This window comes from Hipposideros armiger, unplaced genomic scaffold, assembly GCF_001890085.2.
Source record: "Hipposideros armiger isolate ML-2016 unplaced genomic scaffold, ASM189008v1 scaffold_1041, whole genome shotgun sequence".
NCBI lineage: Eukaryota > Metazoa > Chordata > Mammalia > Chiroptera > Hipposideridae > Hipposideros > Hipposideros armiger.
The window spans coordinates 499,945-510,714 of NW_017732391.1; the positions used below are offsets into that span (position 1 = coordinate 499,945).

At 40.7% G+C, this 10,770-nt stretch overlaps 1 long non-coding RNA gene across 1 annotated transcript in view; it reads left to right on the top strand.

Annotated features, from left to right (window-relative positions):
* The window catches only part of LOC109376046 (uncharacterized), a 28,242-nt gene extending 25,454 nt beyond the window's left edge, over positions 1–2,788 (top strand). Inside the window, exons 3-4 of the long non-coding RNA XR_002122685.1 lie at positions 1,616–1,705; positions 2,233–2,788. This is a non-coding gene — a long non-coding RNA (uncharacterized LOC109376046). The remainder of the gene's footprint in view (positions 1–1,615; positions 1,706–2,232) is intronic.
* The last annotated feature ends 7,982 nt before the right edge of the window (positions 2,789–10,770 follow it).

Below are 10,770 nucleotides of genomic sequence, written 5' to 3' on the forward strand. Positions count from 1 at the left end.
CATCCCTGTCCCCTGCTCCAGTGTGCTCAAGGTGGTGTCCTGGTAAGGGGTTAAATCAGCCTGCAGGAAGGCAGGACTTGCACTAACTGGTATACAGAGGGGCCACGTTAATGCAATTTGTCTAGAGGGGATACATTTCTTTATCGGCAAAAAGGCACCGTATGCTAACAGCTTGAGAGCTGGATACAAATAGGTTGGATAATGATTTTTAGTTCAAAACCTGACAACTTGGAGAGTGAAAGAACTGTTACTTTTAAGACGTCTCTTGAATTCCTTTTGGCCCCTAAAGGGTCTCTGCCCCACCTATCTGCTACGCTTGGCTAATGGTAAAGCCCAACAGAGATGTAATGCCAGCCCTGTGTTTCCTTCAGGATAGGGTCACAGTGTAGATAAAGAGGAGATGGAGGGGCTGACATGTGTGTCTAAATGTTGCAAGTTTGAGGGCAGGGACAATGTCTTATTCACTATTGTATTCTTAGTACAACCACTCAGATCTGTGGCGGAAGAAATGCCCTTAAATCCATTTTATTCTTACACCTTGCTTGTGTTTTCAGTCAAAGAGAGATGGTTAAATGTATCTTTGTTTTTTATATCCACAAAATTAAATCTTGGCAAATAAGGCGCCTTTGTGAACAGTTTTCAAAATCTATTAAAGGATCACAGGACCTTGGAGTTAAGAGTATCTTAGTCCAACCCGCTTAGTTGCAAATGAGGCAAGCAGGGGTCCAGAGTTGAAGTGACTTGTGGTGGGTTACATGAGCAGCTGGAGGCAAACCCAGAACTGCTTGGGGCCAGGACACCAGGCCCCAAACCCAAAGCCTTTCTCCAGTGCTTCTGGGGCTGAGAGAGCAGGCACGTGTACCTCTATCCTGAGGGTTAGCCCGTGGTGGGCATTGCCAGCCTCCCACATGCTGAGAAGCTCTCCTACCACACCTGTGGCCCCTTTGCAAGTACTGTTCCCATTTTCCTCGTGCTGCCTCTGACACTACCACGACTCTCTAAGGCAGACTCTTGAGCTTACAATAACCAAGAATGTTAAGGGAAGGGATGGGGGAAATCAGTATTGTATCTTTAAGAATAAAGTTGATTCCCGATTTCAGCAACAAGATAAAGTTAGCTGTATACTCTTGTACTCCACCACAGACGCTGTGAGGCTCATAGATGGGCAATCAGACATCACGTCTATAACATTTACATATATGAGCCCAATAGCCATGCCAACTAGAAGGCTGGCACTTTCAAATCCTTTGTGAAATGAGCCATGGAATAAAAAATAAACGAATTATTTATAAATACATAAATACATAAATAAATAAATGAATAAATACATAAATACATAAATAAAATTTTATTTATGTATGTATTTATGTATGTATGTATGTATTTATTTATTTACTGCAAGACCACAGAACAGGAGCACGTGTGCTGCTCCCCCAGCAGAAAGGCTGGGCAGGAGCAGCAATAAACCACGAAGCCCCAGTGAAGTCACAGAAGAGTGGCCTAGCTTTGCAAACATCACCCATCAGACAGACTAAGGATATCAACTATAAGGCAGCCAGGATGAAACAAGAGGAAGTCAGAAGTGCTCACTGATCACCTAATTCTTTTCCTGTAGAAAGTGTCCCAGTGACCGCTACTAAACAAGGCAGAAACGGTTCCTAAAGAAACCTGGATTCCAGTGAGCCCGTGGAACAGCGTTTAAAAGGTATTTTGCCTGGGACATAATTACAGATTTTCTAAGCGCCATTTCTAATCATGGAAATGGCACATATAACTGGTAAGTCAACAGAGAAGAATATGTGAAGGCCATTATAAGAGATGGAGCATGTTAGTCAAATAATTCCAAGCCTTCCTCAGGAAAAAATAAACAACTAGTTGAATGTGGTGGAAAAGTAAACAATTCAGAACCTCAGTCACATGGGGTCACACGGACATTTCTGGCTCAGAATAAACTTGAAAAAATACAATAAAGAAAAGTGTACAATGTACAACTGATTTATGAGCTCACAATGTCCATTTGCTCTCAAAAAGCCTTCTGGAAATATATTTTCATTATATTTTGGACAATATGATGTTCTGTCTTATATATCTGGAAAGTTGAAACTGAATTAACCAGCTATGAAGGAAAAGATAATTTTATTGTATCTTGACATCTTTGTGTTTCTTCTATTTAATATTTTCTCAATGGTGAATACTTTGTGCCTTGCATTGATTACCGTATCATATTTACAGAGTGCCAATGCTCAAGATGCTACACAGAAGACATGATGAAAACTAACTAAACTGGCAAAGTGGAGTAGAAGGTGGGACAGTTATCCAGTGAATTTGGGCAGCTTTCTAAAACTGGAAGAATTTCCGTCAGAAGGGTTCTAAGCATAAACTATTTTTGGAAATGTCTCGAGATCACAGAAGAGGAAAAAAGGGGAGGATCTGAAAGAAACCTTTGTAAATAGCTCTCTACAGTTGAGGTGATATGGTCTGAACTCTCTAAACCACACAATTCAGCTTATAATAATCAAGAATGTTAAGGGAAGCGGTGAGAAGGAGTAACAAGTGACTCCTTAAAAATAAACTTTGTTCCTAACTTGAGCAACAAAATAAACAAAGGATTGGATTATAACCCAAAATATAAAGCATATAACCATAAGTGCACACTGATATTAAATTTTAAATCAGAGTGAGTGAAGGAATGAATGAATGGCAAATAAACAAACCTCCCTTGTAGAATTCTAAACAATTGATGTAGATACTTTGCCTTTAAGGAGGTGAAGTATAATTTCCCACTCACGGTTTAAGCATGGGCGGTGTATAGGAACTTTCTTCCAAAGAGTACAAAGTGAAAACGGGGAAAGAATAACTTGACAGTGCAGAGACCTGGCAAACGCTACCTCAGTCAGGTTATTAAGGCAAACTTCAACAATCATAGGTTGTGCTGATAGCATGGACCCTTGATAAGATGTGATGAATATGGTACTTAACTTCTGTGGTTTTCTTCCCAACACCCATAACCCCAGCCTACTCATGAGGAAACATCAGATATATTCCAATTTAGGGATGTTTTACAAAATACCTGACCAGGACTCCTCAAGACTGTCAAGACCTTCAAAAACTAGAAAAGTCTGAGAAACTGTCATAGCCAAGAGGAGCCTAAGGCGACATGAGTGCTGAATGTAATGTGGTTAACTCAGATGGGATTCTGGAAGGGGAAAAGGACATTAAGAAAAAATGTAGAAAATTTTAATGAAGTATGGACTCCAGTGAAGAGTAATATATCAACATTGGTCCAAATATACCATACTAATATCAGATTATAATACAAGGGAAACTGGGTGATATAGATTTATGGGAACTCCCATACTATAGTTTCACTTTTCTTATTTTTGAAAAACTACTCTAAAATAAATTTTTCATCTAAAAATATAAAGAACGTTGGTTGTGGCAAAAAATAAAAACGACAGTATAAGAGGTGAATATTAAAAGGACATAGAAGTTAACAGTCAAAAGTAGAAACTCTCAACCCAGTGGAGCCTGGAGTGTCAGCACTGGGAAAAAAAAAACAGTCAAAATTCATCTCTAAATGCCAAGGGGAGCTGTTTGAAACAATGGGCTGAGAATAGCTGGGAGGTATCATAAGCACAGTGAGCACCTTGACTGACTCCGAGCCAAAAATAAGCAGGCTGCGGGAGAGGAACTGGCCAGCCATAAACAGTCCTGCGATGGCTTTCTAAAACTAGGCAAGGCGACCAAGCAAAGGAAAGTGTTAGGTAAACAGAGGCCAGGTTTCCAACAAGAGCCGCTGTGTTATGTGTCCTCCTCTGTTTCTAATTAGGAGGAAGAGTTAAATTTTTTTCCCCACAAAATTGTCATGTTGACATTTGTGTCACTTTTATAAAAGTTGCTATGTCTAGATTCAGGCTGCCCCTGCTTCTCACTACCTTAAATTTTGCCTAAAATTTTACCTAAAAACACCTCCTTGCAATGCTGGGTCTGACCAGCCTTGCGTTTCAGCAGCAGATTCTTTATTTGGAGAGACTGAATCATCCATTTCTCACCTTTCTCACCAGCCAAGTATTTTTAACTTACTGTCAGCTATGGAGTGAACATAAGTCTATAAGGAAAAAAAAAAAGTCCATTTTTCACTCTTTCTTTTTGGGCTGCTGAATCCAGGAATGCATTACATCAAAAAGGAGGATTTTTTTTAATGTAAATATAATATTGGTTAGTTTAACATGTTTCTCTGTTTTGTTAAATGCCCAAAGTGAGTCCCTGCTACTTAAACAGAGATCGCTTCTTACCTGGAGGCAGCTTCTCTGAACTGTCCTAAATGGAGAGCCTCCGTGCAGCTGCCTTGAGCTTCTCAATGGACACCAGTGATGGAAAAGTCACAGGCACGCATCCAGCTCCCTCTGCCAGAAGGACCGGACCCAGAGGTGAGCCTCTGTGGACCTATTCTGCTAGACCTCAAAGGCCTGGGATGGGAAAGAGACAACGCTTGAACTGCTGTTTAAGAGCCCCCAGACATGCGGATACTCAAGAGACAAAACTTCATGAAAATAGTTTGTTCCGACATGTAAAAGACACTGTCCAGGCTCCGTTAGGTTCTTAGGTCTAAACTGAGAATGTGGAAGTAGGGAAGCCAAAGCAATGGGTCGACAAGAAGAGAGAAGCATTTTCTCATCATCAGTGCAAGTGGGTAAAATGTCAATTAAAAATCACTTAAGCAAGAATTTGGTTCTCCTTTTGTTGTTATTTGCATGATTGATACAGAATGAATTTTACAGTCGGGGACAAAAAAGGATATGACAATGGCTGGATATTGCAGAATGATGAAATTCAGATAATACAATTCCGTGTGACTCAGTGAAAAGCAGAAGGAATATATTATGCCTTGGAATAGACATGCCAGGGGAAATACCAAAGCTAATTAAGATAATGATGAACAGATATGCTGGCTGAGTACATACACCTCTCCCAGAACTGTGGGCACAAAGGATAGAAGAGGAAAGTCAAGGTGGGAAAAGGTGACTAGGGTGAGGTGCTAAAGGTAGGGGAGTTGAAGACAAGCACTGGGGAAGGGTCAGACAAAGGAGGCAGGGTGAGAGCCAGCGCAGAAGGAAATAGCAACACCTCAGCTATGAGAGCTGAAAAGATCTGGTCTGTCCGTAGAGTCTTTGGTGGCTGAACGGATGGGAAGGAGAAACTCAAGTTTATAAAAATGAATGTAAATAATAAGAGTAAACACTTATATAGCAATGGCTACATGCCAGACACATGTAAATATATGAACTCATTTAATGCTTACAGTAACCCTATGAAGTAGGGACTTATTGTCCCTATTTTTTAGATGAAGAAACTGAGACACAGAGGTCAGGAGATTTGCTCATTGTTACACAGCTAATAGGTGCGCTCTTAGCTATCATATGCTGATTTATGCCACACAAAAGCTGTCTGCCACCAGGGAAGAACATGCGTATTCAGTTTAGAACTGTATTGTGATCTAAATTATTTTAAACTTAACTGTTTGGAACTATTTTGTTTCTCTATAGTTGTTTTTTCACTCAACCATGCCACACATACCTACCTAATACATACTATGCATTATGCACTATGCAAGATTTGCAGATACAAAAATCTATGTCTTCCTGAGCATTCATTAGAGGGGCAAAAAAACAAATAAAATAAATAAGAATAATATATACTATATGGTAATAAGTACAGTAGAGACAAAGCAGGGAAGAGAGATGGGAATGGCGCTAAAAATTTCAATAATGTAGTCACAGATCTCACTGAGACCTCAAGGGGGTCAGGGAGCAAGTTACAGATATTTGGTGGAAATCTTTCCAGACATAAATACCCTCAGGCCAGAATGGGACAAAATGTCCAAGGGCATTTTGTGGTTAGAATAGGTTTGTCTTTGGTTCAGTCCTTAGGCTAAGCCTCCAAATAGTTTTTATTCCATATACAAAGTGTGACAATTAAGTTGGCAGACTTGTTGCAACGATGTTGCTAACCTTTTTTTAATATCAGAGGGATTTCATTATGAATTTGTACCAACTGGACAAACAGTTCACCAAGTTTACTATTTGGAAGTGCTGAAAAGGCTGTGTGAAAAAGTTAGACCACCTGAACTTTTCGGCAACAATCCATGGCTCTTGCATCACGACAATGCACCAGCTCACAGCACACTGTCTATGAGGGAGTTTTTAGCCAGCAAACAAATAAATAACTGTATTGGAACACCCTCCCTACTCACCTGATCTGGCCCCCAGTGACTTCTTTTTTTACCCGAAGATAAAGGAAATATTGAAAGGAAGTCATTTTGATGACATTCAGGACATCAAGGGTAATACAACAATAGCTTTGATGGCCGTTCCAGAAAAAGAGTTCCAAAATTGCTTTGAAGGGTGGACTAGGCACTGGTGTCGGTACATAGCTTCCCAAGGGAAGTACTTTGAAGTTGACCATAGCACTTGACTCAGCAATGAGGCTTGTAGCACTTTTTCTAGGATGAGTTCACAAACTTAATTGTCCCACCTTGTATAAGTGAAGTACAAGCTGTCTCTAAATGACTATACTTCACATACTGTTCTTCTACATAGAAGAATTTCCCTTTGCATGTTATCCTTCCAGAAATAACTCAAAGGCCACCAACTCCTCCCTGATTCTTCTTTCATTTCTTCTTATAAGTAGTACATGCCTTTCCCAAATTCCCTTGGGTATTTGCCACTTCCCACCTTGCTTTTGATTAGAGTTACTTTTATGCCTTGTCTCCCTCTAACTGTACATTCATTGATCACAGGGAATGGACTGGATTCATTGTTTATTCTCTACAGAGTTTAGCCTTGCTCATAGTAAGTGTTCAAAAAATATTTGTTAAGAAGGTTTGACGGTGTGCTTTCTATCAAATTAGGCTCCAAATTAGAATATCATTAAAAGCACATCTATAATTTATCATAATGAGGAAATATTTTAACCATACTTTCTTGAAATTTTGGTTGCTTAATACTCACAAAGGGTTTGCCAAAATATTACAACTCATTGATAAGTAAAGTTTCAAGCTAATATGTTAAGTGCCAGTGACCTTAAGGAGTAACACATTTTTCCCACACACACCACCATAAATGGAAAGAAAAAGATTAATTTTGACAACTTTGTTGTAAATAAGTAAAAATGTAAGATTGCCAACTGTCTTTGGTTATGTAATCAAAAAATAAAAAAAGAACAGAATGTAAATGTCTTAAGTAGATAAAACATTTAAACACTAGGCTGAATTTCCATTTTTGTCCAGTCTGACATTGGCCACTTGTTTATGCCCTATTCTTTCCTGGCTGAAAAATTCATTACGTAAAATGTCTTTTTGTAAGAGAACTAGAAAATCTGACACAGGATTGTTAAGATATTATGGCTGCTGATCAGTCACCACCACTCTGCTTTCAAAAGCAAAGAACTATGGAGACACTGTAAGACAGGGTACTACACAATTTAAAATAATTTGCTCTGAATTTTACCTTATTCCTCTAATGTAGAAAGTGGCCCACAATGTCATGTAACTGATTTGAACTTGGCAAGGCAGACATTTCAGCTCCATAGTTACTACTGTTTTAAACAACTAGAAAATAATGAAAAAATCAATGAGAGAGACAAACTCTTTATTTGGAATTGTTTCCTCCTTCTGTGCCTCTCCACGGAGTGACCGTAGGTGACACCACCTGCCTGAGGTGTGTGGGTGGCATTCAGGACATCTCTAAAGGACACTCACTTGGGGATGTGGGCTCATGGCTTGAGAAAGGCTGTTGTACAGACCTCTGTGCAGCCTCCAATTTGATGGTGAATGAACACTGCTGATGGTAAGAGAGCTCAGAAAGCTTCTGCTCAATGACCCAAAGATCCACCAGGACTTGGTTTCTCATTGCAGAAGGGCTGAGAGGGGAAGGCAGCAGCAAAGTTCTAGACATCATACAGTAGAAACTGCCCAGCCCCAGGGAAACATAATTTAATATTCACTGGGCCATCCTGGCCTTCAAACTATGGGCCTCTCTAAGTAGAAACAATTTCCTCCTTTTCCCTTCCTTCCTTTTTCCTAACCCAGAATTACTCTTCCTTGCAAATTATAATGCCATCACTTCCTCAATTGCCTTGGATTTATTTATTTATTTATTTATTTATTTATTTATTTATTTATTTATTTTTGCCAAAGCCAAAGCCAATCCTAGCTATCACTCTCACCATCCACAATCATTTATACAACAAATATTTCCAGAGCACCTGCCATGTGACTCACTGTGCTAGGTTTGGAAGACAAAAGACTGAGCAAGACAGATAGGGTCTTCGTGTTCATTAAAGACACAGGGAAACAATTAGTGCTCTGAAGTGCAGGAAGAAATAACCCTTGACCAGCTTCTTGATACAAGATGGCACATTTAAGAATGGATCGCACCATAAAAGACATTGGTAAGAACCAATAGAAAGTGAGGTCTTCAAAGACAGGCAAGGCTCTGTGTATAATATGCACAAGAGCCCCCACCCCTCCCACCTCCATCCCAATTCCCATGCTAACCTTACCAGGTCCTCTCCCACCCAAAGGTAACAGCTATATTTGTATATTCCTTCTCAGCAATCCTTCCCCCCCCCCCACAGTCTATAGCGGGTAAGAGGTGCTAGGATCAGGAAAACAGAGTGTCTTTTTTGTTTTGCATTTCCAAAACCGATTCATGACATCAGTACAAGCAGGCACCTAAGGGGAGAGAAAACCCCCATTGGAGATTCTGAAGATTTGACTCTGAATATCAAAAGCTAAATCCTGGAGGACTCAGAACAATGCACTGATCAAGCGGGAAACCTGTAAGAGGGAACTGGATGTCCAAAGAGCAGTTTTCCCACCACTTAGATAAGAGGGAAATCTGAAGGGCTCATGTGTTATGAGGACTGAAGGTGAGTGGGCATCCTGCCCCCTCTCTGGTGGAAACTAGAGGACCACAGCTATGTCCACACCAGATGTCATAGGTGAGAGTGGGTTTGGTGGGGGAACGCGGGGCAGAAGAAGCTCTGAGACTTCCTGCCTCCCCACAGTGTGCTTTAGACACTTCACAGCCGACAGAAAAGCCCTGGGACATACCTGATGCCAAGTTGTAGGTTCAAAGGGCTGAAGGAAGGGTACAAAGAGCAGACTCCCAGGGCAGTCTCCAAAGTCATGGCTTCCATAGCGCAGTACCTGGAAACAGACAAGAGTCCCTGAGGAGACACATCCCTCCCCTGCAAAAGAGTCACAGAAGTGGCAGAAGAGGGGGTGATCACTCATGTTTCTGATACAGGGAATGCAGATGGCATACATCCTTCTTCATTTGTTATAAACAAGTAACCCGTAGCGATTTCTAATAGAATGACTAAAAGGCGTATTAGAAACTGATAGTTGTGTCCACCAGAAGAGGAAATAATATCACTGTCTACTCACAGCATTTGCCGCAGGGATTTTGCAGAGTGTAGTTCTTGGGGAGACCAAAGGACAGATGCAATGAGACCCCATAGTGGAAACCAGAGAGATCAGAGAAACCCGATGCCCTTCCCCTATGCCAGGCTAATCTACCAGGGATTTGGGGAAAGCAGAGGGAAATTCTGATTAGATGAACATTCAGACCAAAAGAGACTAAGATTTTTGTTTTTTTTAGCTGAGCCATCCTGCCACCTGTTGGCAGCTCAGCGGCTGCTCAGCTCGGGCTGGACTTGAACCGCTGTTGCTCAGAGCTCAAACTCTTGAGCGAGCTCTTAACCAACTGAGCCACTCGGCCGGCCCAAAAGAGACTAAGATTTAAGCAACAACAGAATGTGGCACAAAGCTCTCCATTAAAAGCAGAAATGGGGTTAAGTTCCGATGTAAAGAAAGTTGCAGCTTCGCACATCCAAGCTTGTGGGCTCTTGTTACTGATAACACTCATACCTTTTCTTTTTAACTGGCACCGAAGAACAGCTACTCCCCAACATATTTGCTGAGATCATATGACAAGATCAGGCTACATTCTAAGAGGTACACCATAAATCCAAATCGTCTTCTTTCATGGCACGTCTTTGGAAAAACCATGGGAAACTTATATACATGGATAGTAAAGGCAACCAACTCAAGAGGTTGATAATAAGAAACTACAGTGATTAGTTACCTTGGGCAAAGCCTATTGCAGGGTTTTTCTGATTGCAACTTTTTGTTACAAATGAATGATCCACAGAATTTTCTATAGGATTAGTAATAGAAGCATTAGAAATTAAATAATAGTTGTGTCTACATCAGAAAAGGCAACACTGTGGTCTACTCACTGGACTCGCTACAGGGAGTTTGGAGAGCACAGTGGTTAGAACATGGGCTCTGGAATCTGGGGGCCTGAGGTCCCTGTCCAGTTCTGCATTGATACACACATCATGTGTGAGTCTTAGATACATTAATTAGGGTCAGTGAAAGAAGTTGGACTCGAAAGGCTACATACTATGTGATTCCACTTACATAACATTCTGGAAAAGGCAAAATTATAGCAGCAAAAACAGACCTGTGGCTGCTGGGTCTGGGGGCAGGAGTTGGGGTTGATTACAAAGGGGCCTGAGGAATTTGCTGGGGCAGTTGATGGAACCCTCCTGTATCTAAATATTTGTCACTTGTCATTTGTTAAAACTCATAGAAATGTACACCAAAACAACAACAACAACAACAAAAGAATTTTACTGGTCATAAATTTAAAAATGTGCTTTTCAGAAATCCCTATTTTGCCACTTCATGGCTAAATGATC